The sequence below is a fragment of the Harpegnathos saltator genome, unplaced genomic scaffold (genome assembly GCF_003227715.2).
Source record: "Harpegnathos saltator strain DR-91 unplaced genomic scaffold, Hsal_v8.6 scaffold128, whole genome shotgun sequence".
In the NCBI taxonomy this organism is placed as follows: domain Eukaryota; kingdom Metazoa; phylum Arthropoda; class Insecta; order Hymenoptera; family Formicidae; genus Harpegnathos; species Harpegnathos saltator.
Genome location: NW_020229904.1, coordinates 280,343 through 292,295, shown reverse-complemented (window position 1 = coordinate 292,295; position 11,953 = coordinate 280,343). Strand labels below are relative to the sequence as shown.

At 50.2% G+C, this 11,953-nt stretch overlaps 1 protein-coding gene across 1 annotated transcript in view; it reads left to right on the top strand.

Annotated features, from left to right (window-relative positions):
* Positions 1-4,948: 4,948 nt before the first annotated feature.
* Positions 4,949-11,953, top strand: part of LOC105185659 (uncharacterized) — a 75,990-nt gene continuing 68,985 nt past the window's right edge. Inside the window, exon 1 of the mRNA XM_011145311.3 lies at positions 4,949-5,085. The gene's annotated coding sequence lies outside the window, so the exon portion shown is untranslated. The remainder of the gene's footprint in view (positions 5,086-11,953) is intronic.

Sequence of the window (11,953 nt, the reverse complement as noted above, 5' to 3'; positions counted from 1 at the left end):
TTGGAACAACAAACAGATGTGGTGTATGTGTGTGTGTGTGTGTGTGTGTGTGTTGGTTCTGAAAATAACTAATTTCGGCGAGATTAACTATATTCCCTTCCATCAGTGAAAGGAGGAAGTTTTATCGGCAACGAGACTTTTGCAATTGTAATAAGTAAATTGTTATCTCAACAGTTGCAGGCAATAAGGCGTTATTGGCGATGTCTCAATGCTTTCTCGCTGTGTTATTGCGCGCCTAAGTACCCGCCATTTCCGTCGCGAGACCCGGCGAAGTATCCGGAGCAGAAATGAGTGGGAAATGACCGGCCGTAATGCAGGTAGCAGCGGCACGATGCTGCGAGCCGTACACGCCGCGTATTTTTCCGCAAGTGCCTCGCAAACGCCGTTATTCCCTCCGTCTTTATCGCCGACGGCAATTACCAGTGCCTGTGCACTGCTTTTATCGGTGCCGCACCGTCTCGGAGGATTCTCGATGATGATAGTGAGAAAAAAGAGAGAGAGCCATTAACCTTGGACGATTAATGGCATTTTTGCGGCGGCGTCTCCGATTTCAACAGGGCGGCCGAAGTGTCATCGCGTGAAGGAGATAGTTGCACGACGGGGATCTTCTCTCCGTTTTATTGATCGATATGCGATAGAGGGGAATCTAATCAAGACCGACCGATCGATCGAAACACGCAATCGTCCAAACACGACTCGCGGTCGTACTGTAATAATGCGCTAACTAAAAAGTTGCTTTATGCGAATCGAATAATTGTCTGATTGTATACACCGTCATCTCGAAACATAAATTACACGAGTGTCTTTCTCAACGGTCTTCCAGAATTCTCTGAATAAACTTCGCTCTTGCCGTCCCAAAGTTCCGAGATACGCCAAAGAAATATTGCGCGCGCGGCGAAATGTACTTCTTATTGCCGGTTCTCCGCTCTCGCAGGGTTTCCTCGCGTGTAAGTACACCGTATACACCGTTTTTGAGAGTCAGTCTCAAGTACGATAATGAAAGGCGAGGCTGCGTTCGACTTTGCCGGAGATGTTCAAAGTGGAGGCAACTCGGTGGTAACGATCACGCCCCAAGAATTCGAATTGTTGGATTCTTCATAGAAGAAACGGGAAAATTGCCGTGATGAATGAGAGAGAGAGAGAGAGAGCGTGTGCACAAGGTTTGCAGAGAGAGGGAGAGAGAGAGAGACTCGAAATGAAAGGAACGCTCGAGCCGCGGTAAGAATGTTAAACCCAAGCTATTACAGTCTGGTGAAACACTAGACTTACGCATAAAGATGTAAAATTGCACAAAAGGTTCCTTCGCGATGTGTCAATAGAGAAGAAATACACCTTTTCTCTCTTCGCTCATAAACAGATTATCTTTACGTTGAATCATATTATCGTCACACTCGCCGAGAAATTCTACAAGAGTCTGGCCTCTATAAAGAGTCAGTTTGTCACGTCAGTAGTGATTTAAAACAGCGAGCAGTTGGGAATTTAGCGAGTTTACGCGACGGATCATTCATTCATTGGTAACTCAGTTGAATTGAATCCAGCAATTGCAATATCGGAGTTCTAATTGATTAAATCGCACTTGGACAATCGAGTCCTCACGAGCAAGGGCGACTTAAACAAACAGAAGAACTCAAAGACAGAGATCTACCGGCGATTGGAACCGCTGGATTGCCGTCGCCGCACGAAAAACCAGGAAAAATCACCCGCTCGAATGAATGGTACACCAAGCCAGCTTCAAAGTGCTCTTTCTTGCTTCAACCTGGGTGACTTGTCGCGCGGCTTTCCGATCCCGTCGGGAACTTTTACATTTTTATTTTCGCAAAGTTGGCCGGCTGTGTGCCGCGAAAATCGACGTGTACTTACACGCGAGCTTTACTTCAAACAGTCTCTGTTTTCCGAAGGGTGATCTCGGCGTGTTGTTACCGAAATTCCTACGATACGTTGCACGTACGAAAATAAATTTCGGAGCTTAACGCGGTATTGGACGCGAAAATACCGAAGAGAAACATTCGACATTAGAATGAATATTTGATTTGTGCTCCTAGATTGCCTCTGTATTTCATTTGTGTTCCTTCGTATTGGAATTCTTGTGTGCCACTCGGGAGCAGATAACTGTTCTATTTACACTCTAATTCTCATGCAGCTCTTTTTTCTCCGGTGTAGTCGATACATTGAATTTATTTCTCTCGGGTGTGCGGAAAGTTGTATTATATTAGACCGTAAAGTGCCTTTCCCGCGAGAATTTAATTTCTTGTTACGTATGCCAGAATGTGGTTCATACCGGCGGAAAGAAATTTGGAATGCGAAAGTTTGAATTTATACGACGTTCTAGACTTTACGCTCGTTTCGCAGCCGCGGTTTCCCAATTTTATGGAAATTCACAGAGCCCCCATATCGGCGGAAGCAAGATGGAGCGCGGAAGATTTAGCAAGTCTGCAAAATAGTCGTCTGTTACTCTCTCTCTCTCTCTCTCTCTCTCTCTCTCTCTCTCTCTCTCTCTCTCTCTCTCTCTCTCTCTCTCTCTATCGAGTCTGGCGAGTACGTCGGGGAAGAGGAGGTTAAGCTCTGAAGACTCGACGTAAAAATTACAAATCAAAGTTTCCGCGAGCTGTAACGCGATTCGTGCAAGTCGACGAGCAATTACACGCGACACGACGGAACACGCGTACTTGAAATTTCAACGACACTCGTGGAACATCGTGCATCGTGAGTGCGTTATTCGACGGGATTCTCGCACCCCACGAGATGTCACGCGGTAACTACATCACGTCTCGTCGATCAATCTTCGTTCGAAGCTTTAAAAAGATGCCGCCGATGGAGCGATGGAAAATTTACAGCTTCGCGCGAGAAGCATTGTTACGGTTTAATGCGCCATTCGCCGGACAATAGGCCGCGAGAATCGAGATTCTTCCCCCCGCTACGGCTTCGTTTTATTCCGGTTAATTTGAAAATCATTTCATTCATCCCTCGTTCGCTCGCGCGGTCGAGAGCTTCGCCTGCAGCTTCGCAGCTCGCGGCGCGGTTTACATTTCCCGTCCTTATTGACGAACACTCGAGAGCACACGCGACGCGACGCGAGTTCCGCTCCGTCTCGACCGACTTGCTCGAATAGCGCAATTTTCTTCGATCGGACGAAGGTTTGCGCGCAACTTCCGCGTCGAGAGCAACCGGTCGAGAGGATTAGGGCGAAAGATATGTCGGATTACGCTCGGGATATATAGCGCTGGCCTCGTTGGCTCTCGTCCTGCCCTGAACATCTCTGAGTCTTAATGCGGCTTAAATGACTTTAAGGTCTCCGCAAGCACACGAAAGGTTATGCTTTGCACAGGCGCGTTATACGCCGCGCGAACGATCCTCCCTCGGATCGCTCCGGCTGCGCGAATTCTCGAAGACTACGGACGGCGCACAATGCAAAGCTGACTCGGCGGAAAAATCCGAGACGCTGAATGGTCGCCGTAATAAAGCAGTCCATTCTGCAGTGTCGCTCTTCTACTTCTTCTTCTGCTTATTCTTCGTCGTCGTCGTCGTCGTCGTCGTCGTCGTCGTCGTAGTTCTTCCAACGCGACCGCCCCCTTCGTTTTTGAACCCGGCCTCCACCTCGACCCTTTTACAGGCAAATTCGCTACAAATTGCTCCTGGAAATCTCATTTCCACTATCTCTATCTAGGATCCTTGTCAGGAAGAAGAGGAGCGAAAAAGGAAGAAGAAGAAGAATTACACGGCGTTACGCGCGGATACATGAACTGCTCCCAACGATAAAGTACGTCGAGAAGGGTGACGGGTCGGGGAGAGTCCCGAATGAAACAAGAAGAACGGGACGAAAATACGGCAACGTGCGCGCGCGCGCGCGCGCGCGCGGAAGAGATGGGAAGGCGTGCGGCGCGTCGCTATTTTCCGCTCTTTGAGGATCCTTGATATAAAGCTTCCCCGAGCGATGTTTTCGCGGTATATGCTATACGAATCGTATCACGCGAGCCGTGGAGCCTGCCGTTGAAATTACGAAGCAGGTTGGCGACGTGTCGATGGTACACACGCGCGAGATATTGAAATTACTTTCTCTTAGCGAGAGAGGTAGACAGAGAGAGAGAGAGAGAGAGAGAGAGAGAGAGAGAGAGAGAGAGAGAGAGAGAGAGAGAGAGAGAGAGAGAGAGAGAGAGGGGGGAGGGGAGGGGAGAGAGAGAGAGAGAATTCATCCTCTCTCAGAGAGAAATTCTTTGTGCGCGCATCCGCGCCGACGTTTCATCAGCGGCAAGAGCGCAAATGGGGTTCTGCGTGATTTTGTGAATTTTACTCGCATTATTTCTTCCATACACGCGCATCGTGATGTGTGACGTAAACCCGGTAAAACAGCGCGGTCTCACGCGTGTAACCATAGAAACGCAAATATTATTAGCGGCCCCCGTGCGGCATTAGACGCGATGTGTGTTGCTACTTAACAAATGATGACACTGTATACATCATGCGCATGATTAACGGAACAATAATTGCGCCCGCCGTGACACGTTTACTCCGACACAACACTCCAGCCTTTTACAGCCGTATGAGCTGAATTATTGCTACGGTTGCGCAAACATCGGTTTTGTTAGCGTGCGCGATTCCGCATACGCATTTCCGAAACTACTTCCGGCCGGTTCCTTGACGGGCTAAGCGCGTAACAAGCCTGGCCCGCGGCAATTTGCTTAAGCTCAACTGCAATTCAGCGCGCGACGCACGTCGCAAGAGGCGGCATCGCGACATTGTTTGCGCGCGCTCTGGTTGTCGCCGTCGTCGTCGTCGTCGTCGTCGTCTAGAGTGACGTTATTGACGTCTTTATTCGCGTAAAACGACGGCGCCTCGCTTCCGCTTGCGGATTCCGCAACTTTCTTCGAAATCGGCGGCGCGATCGAGCAACTCGCAAACTCCTGTTCGAGCGACCGAGATTGATGGCGGTTGTTCTTCTTCTTCCTTGCAGGAGGACGCGGCGAGACACGGCGGCGGTTTCTTGGAAGAAACTACGAGTGTTCGACAAAGGCTGTAAAACGGGTGCGAACGAGGGAGTCGAGTGTGATCCGGGAACCGGTGGGATTCAAACACGAAACCTGGGTCAAGGTAGGTCGATACTACCGTATCGTATCGAGGGACTAATATCAGACACTCGCGAAGATTCGTCCAGACTCTTGGCCGTAATTCTATCATTGACGGTAACAAAGCGACGCGCTTGATTAAAGCATTCGTCATCGTTACCCGCCCGACTAGAAATTTATCCCATGGTCCTGATCAGGTTAACCTCATTTGCTAACCACATCAGCTCCCAATAAGGTAGTACTATAAGGGGTCCTAGTAAGTCATGTAACGCAGCGTGGATATCAGGACTTTAGGAAGGATTCGTAGTCAGGTCCTTATTGAGTTACTTTATGGAATCCTTATTACGTTCTTTTTTCAAATTATGGCTCCTGATTACTCGCCACGGCTATATTGGATGGTGACATCAGAAATAAGAAATGACACGCTGAGAGTTCTTTCATGTCATTTCTAAGTAAAAAGATGTTTACATGAAATAATATTTTAGATCGCTTGAGCATACTTGTAAAATGTTTCGGAAAAGAAACATAAAATGAGTATCATAAGATCATTAAGTATCACAAAAGGTGACAAGACATAAAGTAGTGTTAAAGACAAAAAGTTGCATGTCACGTTAATTTTACAACTATTTATTGATTGCTCAAAAAAAGGATAGTTTCTACAGCATTTTACAAATATATTCAAGTGATCGGGAGTGTTTCTTCAATGCAAACATCTTTACATTTGGAAATGACACCCAAAAATTGTTTTGTTAAAACATGATAATGCAAATCATATTAGGTACAATGAATAAGACAAGGACCTGATTAACTGAACCATCATACACTAGGTTGGTACATTGAGGTCCTAATGTGGACTCAATCATTACAACCTTATAAAGGTCTTCCTTACTCATTTGTCGTTAGGACATTGTAAGGACTGACTTACTTAGGACCTTACCTTTCATTCACTCTATTAGGTCCTTATCGATGTTAGGTGAACCTGATCAAAATTTCTAGTCGAGCAATGACCTTCTACCATCCTCTCAGGTAATTGTCTAATTCCACATAAAAGAAAAGTAAATAACTCGTCAAATCGTCGGTGATCCGACGAATTTTTGCGAATCACTGACATAAGACCCTCAACAAAAAATAGTCTCGTCAGTCGTTAAACGGAGAGTGTGAAGAATAGCGGAACGAACGCGCGGCGGGCGAGAGAAAACACCATAAAATTAATAAGTTAAACAAATGCAATTGCCCTTTTCGTGCGGGAGAAAGCCGATTCGCGGGTAAAATCAATTACGAGATACGTCGGCTTTACCTCCGCATTTATCTCAATCCCTTTTACAGCTTGAGAAAAACTGCGTGCACCCGTCTACTGCTTTGCGAAAATAATTTGTGTCTCTCTTGGCTCTGATAAAAATGCAAATTGATTCTCTGGGAAAAAAAATGAAAGTAAACGCGTCGCAGAGGTAACATTAATAGCGAGAGGGCTCTCTCAACATCTTACGAGGAGACAGTTACGTCATCGTTTTCAGCGGCACATTCGAAGCGACAATTTTAACGGATTTTCGCGCCACTCCCGCGCTTGACGGCTCCAACATTAAAAATTGTGCTGCGTCGGTGGCGATTTTAAGCAAGTTTCGGCATGTCGCTCGCATACGCCGCGACTGTGGCACTCGAGCGGATATAATCGATAGAATAAATTATTCCACGTCGATCAGAGAGCGGTAAAGCAAGTTTCGCGCCAACGTTGACGCGGAAAATCGCGTTTCGCCGTTGTGTCAATTTAGCCGTAAGCTCTGCGTTGCGCGCACTTCGCTCACGATTTAGAAACAATTACCGCGCGGGATTCCCTCACGCGGCGGGAAATGAGTACGGAAGATAGATACAAACGCTTCTATCTCATCACGTGAGATAAGATAAGAATTAGCCGCAACGCGCGCCCAAGAATCGCGATAGGAATTCACTTTTCGCCACATTGCGGCGCGTAAGCCGCAATCCGGTTGCAGAGCCAAGGCGGAGATTTCATTGTGCGATTTCTCTGCGAGGGAAATAAGCCGCGGAATGAACAATCCTATGAATAACGTTGCGCCAGGTGAAACGGCATTAGCAAATACGCGGCTCTCGCGCGCAGCGTTGATCATCGCAGCAACGACGTTGCACTTGTCGTTGAATTTTCCCAACTGCCTGCGGAGCGGGCCAATTTGGCGGTCGCGCACAGGTGAACATTGTCTTCCGTTAATTAATTTCGGTCCGCTAAATTCCGAAAGTTTGGCGTGGCCGGGAAAGTGGCTGGGGATGTATACCGTAACTTCAGGCGGAACCTAACCTTGCGCTTACACCAATGAAGCGCGCCAATGTGGACGGCGGTGTAAGGGACTCGTGGAAAGAGCCTCGGGGGTCAAAAACCGAGGAGACGTGCGCCGAGAGACATTTCGGCCCTGGCCGAGCCAGAAACACAGCTATCCGTACATTAGCTCGAATTAACTTTTGTAATATTAGGCCAAGATCCCGGCGGATCCCGCAGCGCGCGCGAGAGCTTTTACTCAAGATTTCTCTTCTCTTCTCTTCTCTTCTCTTCTCTTCTCTTCTCTTTTCTCCTCGGGCTGCGCAGAAGCCCGAGGTCTTGGTCGTTCTCGTAACTTTGTTCAAACCGAATCGCCAAGTCGAGCCAGGTCAGGTGGATCGTTATGTATTTAATGAATAAGTAATGGGGGGGAGGGGGGGGGGCGGCACCTGTGTTATCGCACGTCGCTGTGCAACGGCAGAAGAACTCGTCAAAATAACCCACTTTGTATTCGTACGTTCGTATTCGTACGTCACAAGCCGGCCGGTTTCAGGACGGCGCAAACACGCCAAGAGCAATTGAATTATACGCTCTCAGAGCGCGGCATTCACGGGGGATGGCCTCGTTGGGAAAGCAGGTGCCGATATCACATCCGTGATCCTTGCGCGCGGATCCATAACGCACGATGGTTAACTCGGACATGAATTAACGACGGTCGTTCGTAACGTCACGGCTAGATCCGCGCGCGCAGTTCTCGGCTCTAGCGCGACCTTTCAAGGACTGTTCGATGCATAACGTATCGATCGCGAAGGGAGGGACCCTCGAGGGGGGGTGAGACGAGGGCTGCGGCATTGATCATCTCTCGGCGACCTGGCCTGCCGGGCAAGAAATGGTTGGAACTTTAGATCTCCCCCGGGATCACGTGGCTGGTATGTACACAGGGGGCGAATCGGGGTGGCCGAGCAGGTCGGCCGTGGCGGCACAGGGCGCGCGGCGGAGGGAGGGGCGAAATTTCAGGCCCGGAGATTTCGCCGCGCTAATATCCGCCGGGCAAGAAATTGCAAACAAGATCCTCGCGTCGGCACGTGAAATTAATCCTTCGCATGCAACAGTTGAGGCATCGTTGCGCATAATGGCGCGGCGGCCCCGCTTAAAATTACGACAGGTGGGACGAGTCGCGCGTGCGAGGAGATTAAATCGCGGCGGCCGCGATACTTCGCCGTCGCGCACGCGATTGCACAGCGACAGGCACGCGAGAGCCCACCACCCCCCTCGAGGCTGCACCTCGAGCCGGCAGACAGAGAGCGCGCGTTTGATTTTCGCACGATATCCCCTCGAGCGAGCGAAGTTGCTCGGAAAACGACCGAGCGGCGCGCGAGCGGACGAAAAGCGGACGGAAATAACGCGAGATAACGCGGAACACCGCGGGAAAGCCGGATTTGCAATAATTCGTGTGCGCCTTGCGGAAAAAAGGAACAAGGGAAGAAAGAGCACAGAGACCATTAAATACATTTGCATGAAAGTACAATCAGACAGGATAAAGGGGTACGCGCGCGCGCGCGCACACACACACGCGAGAAAGAGAGGCGGGGGTAGAGAATCGCAAAGTAGAATCTTCCGGTCAGCGTCAGACCTACATTGAGAGAAGAGCGTCCGGGGATGGCCGTTGGTCGGACAGACAGAAAGCCGCGGATAAAGGACGAAGTACAAAGGACCGAGTTTAAGTTGGAAAGGGCGCGCATGGTGTCGCGGGACACAGGATGTCGCGGGGGAGAGTCCGGATTCCTTCCAAACGACTACCTTTCGATTCCATCGGAGTTACACGAGCCGCTGGATTCCGATCCAGCGAACCGGGCTCTATCTCGTTCCGTCTCCTTTCCCAGCGGCGCACCAAGCTCTCTTGATTGGTGCGGCAAAATCAATGCCTGGGAGGGGGTGGGAGGGGGGAGAGAGAGAGAGAGAGAGAGAGAGAGGCCAGGATGGATGGGGGGAGGGGGGAGGGAGTTTCGTGACGATCGAATGTGCGCACGCTTCGTTGCCCCGTGTAAATCGTTCGCGCGAGAGCCGAGCGAAATTTGAGGCTCGCTGGTTAGGAATTGCGGGTTAGCGCGCGAGAGCGCTGACCATTTCCCACATGATTTCTCGCGCGACCAGCAGGCTCGTTAGGCGAGAATGCATCCGCGGTGCTTCGGCGTAAAAGGGATTTACGCTATGGCTTTTATTTGATTTTCAGGGCTTTCCAGCGGCACGCGCAGGGAGAAAAACGCCTCCGCCGCGAAGGCGGAGGAAAGAGAACACGGACGCCGGCGGGCGGGAAATATTTCACCGTCGAGCTGAATATCTAAATTACGGGAATAAAGGATGAGTTACGCGCGAGCGATACCACGAGAAAAATACGAGAAAGCATCGCGAGCGGCCATCGCGAAGAATATATCGGCAAGATTTGCCGCCGCGCAGCGTGATCGCGACGACGCGCCGAGGGGCGATGCTTCGTCGCGCGCTTCGCGCTTTCGATTACAAGTGCGGAGGAGTCGGAAGATTGCCGCTAAGAGCGCGATATAAGGTGATATTTCTCGAGAAGCATAATAGCTTGTCTTCGCGAGATAGCGGCGATATAGAGAATAATATGGGCACGTTTTATCACTGACGAATGTAGGACGGAGGGAGGAGGTGCAGGCCGTTACGAATGGAGCTACTGATAACGTCCGTGCGGCACACGGCGGGCGTTTCGAACTTTAATCGTAGTTTACAGTCGACTCGCGAATGCTCCAGTTTCACTTAGTTTCGTGTAACGTGCGAAATCGCAATTCCATCGCGAGGGACGTATCTCGCGGAGAGAAGAGCCTCCCGGCAAAAAAGCGGCCCGACGGACGTTGGCGTGCTCGCGCTCAACGAAATTGCAAACACATTAATCCCGTCTGCCGCGCGTCATTCGATGACAGAGCTTCCAATTCTATGCACTCTCACACACACACACATCGCCCGTTATCAGCCCTACAGCCCTACAATCGGAGCGTATCGATGTCCAACAAATCACACGCGATGGTTTATCGATCGCGGATTCATTCGCAATCGCCGGATAATTGATTCATTAATCATGAGCCGTGCGACGCGCGATTCGGCCTGTAAATTAATATAATGAACGTAGAACGGTAATTCTTCGATAACGCAAGCCGAGGAGGAGAACCAGACGGAAATTAGCGGTATTAACGACAGAACGATTCCGTTCCTCGAATGTGAATCGCGGGAGGAATTACGTTTAATAGCGGTTAGATTCATTCATTTAACCGACCATTTTCTCTTTCCCTCCCTCCCTCCCTCCCTCCCTCCCTCCCTCTTTCGCTCTCCTACTCCTTCTCTCTCGAAAAGCTCTCTCGCTGTTCACGATAAGTGGAAAAATCCACAGCCACGCGCTTCATCGCGTGGACGCGAAAGCGGCGGCCAAGTTCCGCGGTCGGCTAGCACTCGCGCGTTCCTGCACACACACACACACACACACACACACATTGTTTAAACGAGTGCGCACATGTTTGAGTTCCGAGTAGATCATCGTGTAGCTATACGCTACGTGTGTATTACGGGCATACACGGCCGTGCAAGGAGCACCCTCTTGTGGCACTTACACCGGTTCCCACCGGCCGGAACCGGTTCGCTTGCTCGCGCGCGTACACCTGTGTCAAACATTATGCAGGCAAGCGAAGACCCCTTCAAATGCAAATATTTGCTGCGAGCGCAATTAAGGTACCAGGCGCCCGGAAATCTCGACCGTTCTTCGGTTTGTTCATTGTCGAAAAGACACGGACGCTCCCTTCTCGCGCAAAAGTGTCGCGGTAATTCCGGCATCGAGAGAGAGAGAGAGAGAGAGAGAGAGAGAGAGAGAGAGAGAGAGAGAGAGAAGGAGCGAGGGAGGGAGGGGAAGAAAGAGAGAGAGCCCGCTTGCATAATCGAGAGACGTTTCCGCGGCACTTCTTCAAAATGCCTTCTCCGTAGAACGGCAGGTCTGCCGGTGACGTTAAACAACTGGCAATGCGCGACAAGTCGAATAACGGGAATTAATTAAGATCTACGGGCCGTTGAAGGATTTTACCGTTCTTCGACTTCGATATTTTGCGTGGTGCAACGAGTCGAGTGCTAACGAACGAGTGGCGTAAAATTCGTGAATTTCAACGGTGTGTGCTCTCTCTCTCTCTCTCTCTCTCTCTCTCTCTCTCTCTCTCTCTCAGGTCTCAGGTTCCAGGAGCACATACCGATCGGATTCGCGAATTGTGCAACAGTTGCAAAGCGGCTTCCGCTGAATGCGCAGCCATTGTCACCTAAATATACATAGGGACGAATTCGGATACTCCCAAGGAAGACCCAAGCGGGTTAGCAATCGAACGCGAGGAGGTTGCGTCTCTGCAGCGCAAGGTGGCTCGAAAACCAGTCAAACAGAAGCGCGTCGAGTGCGGACACGAATGAGATAAAAGCGATATCGTTATGTGGGTGGTGGACAAACCTTTGTCCTGATAACTGGATTGACGTCCAGACGGGTATGACAGACATTCTACGCGTCACAGCGCAATCATGCGATATCCTCGGTTGACTGCACCCGTTCGCATCCCGCAGGGATAGCGAGACCAATAAGACT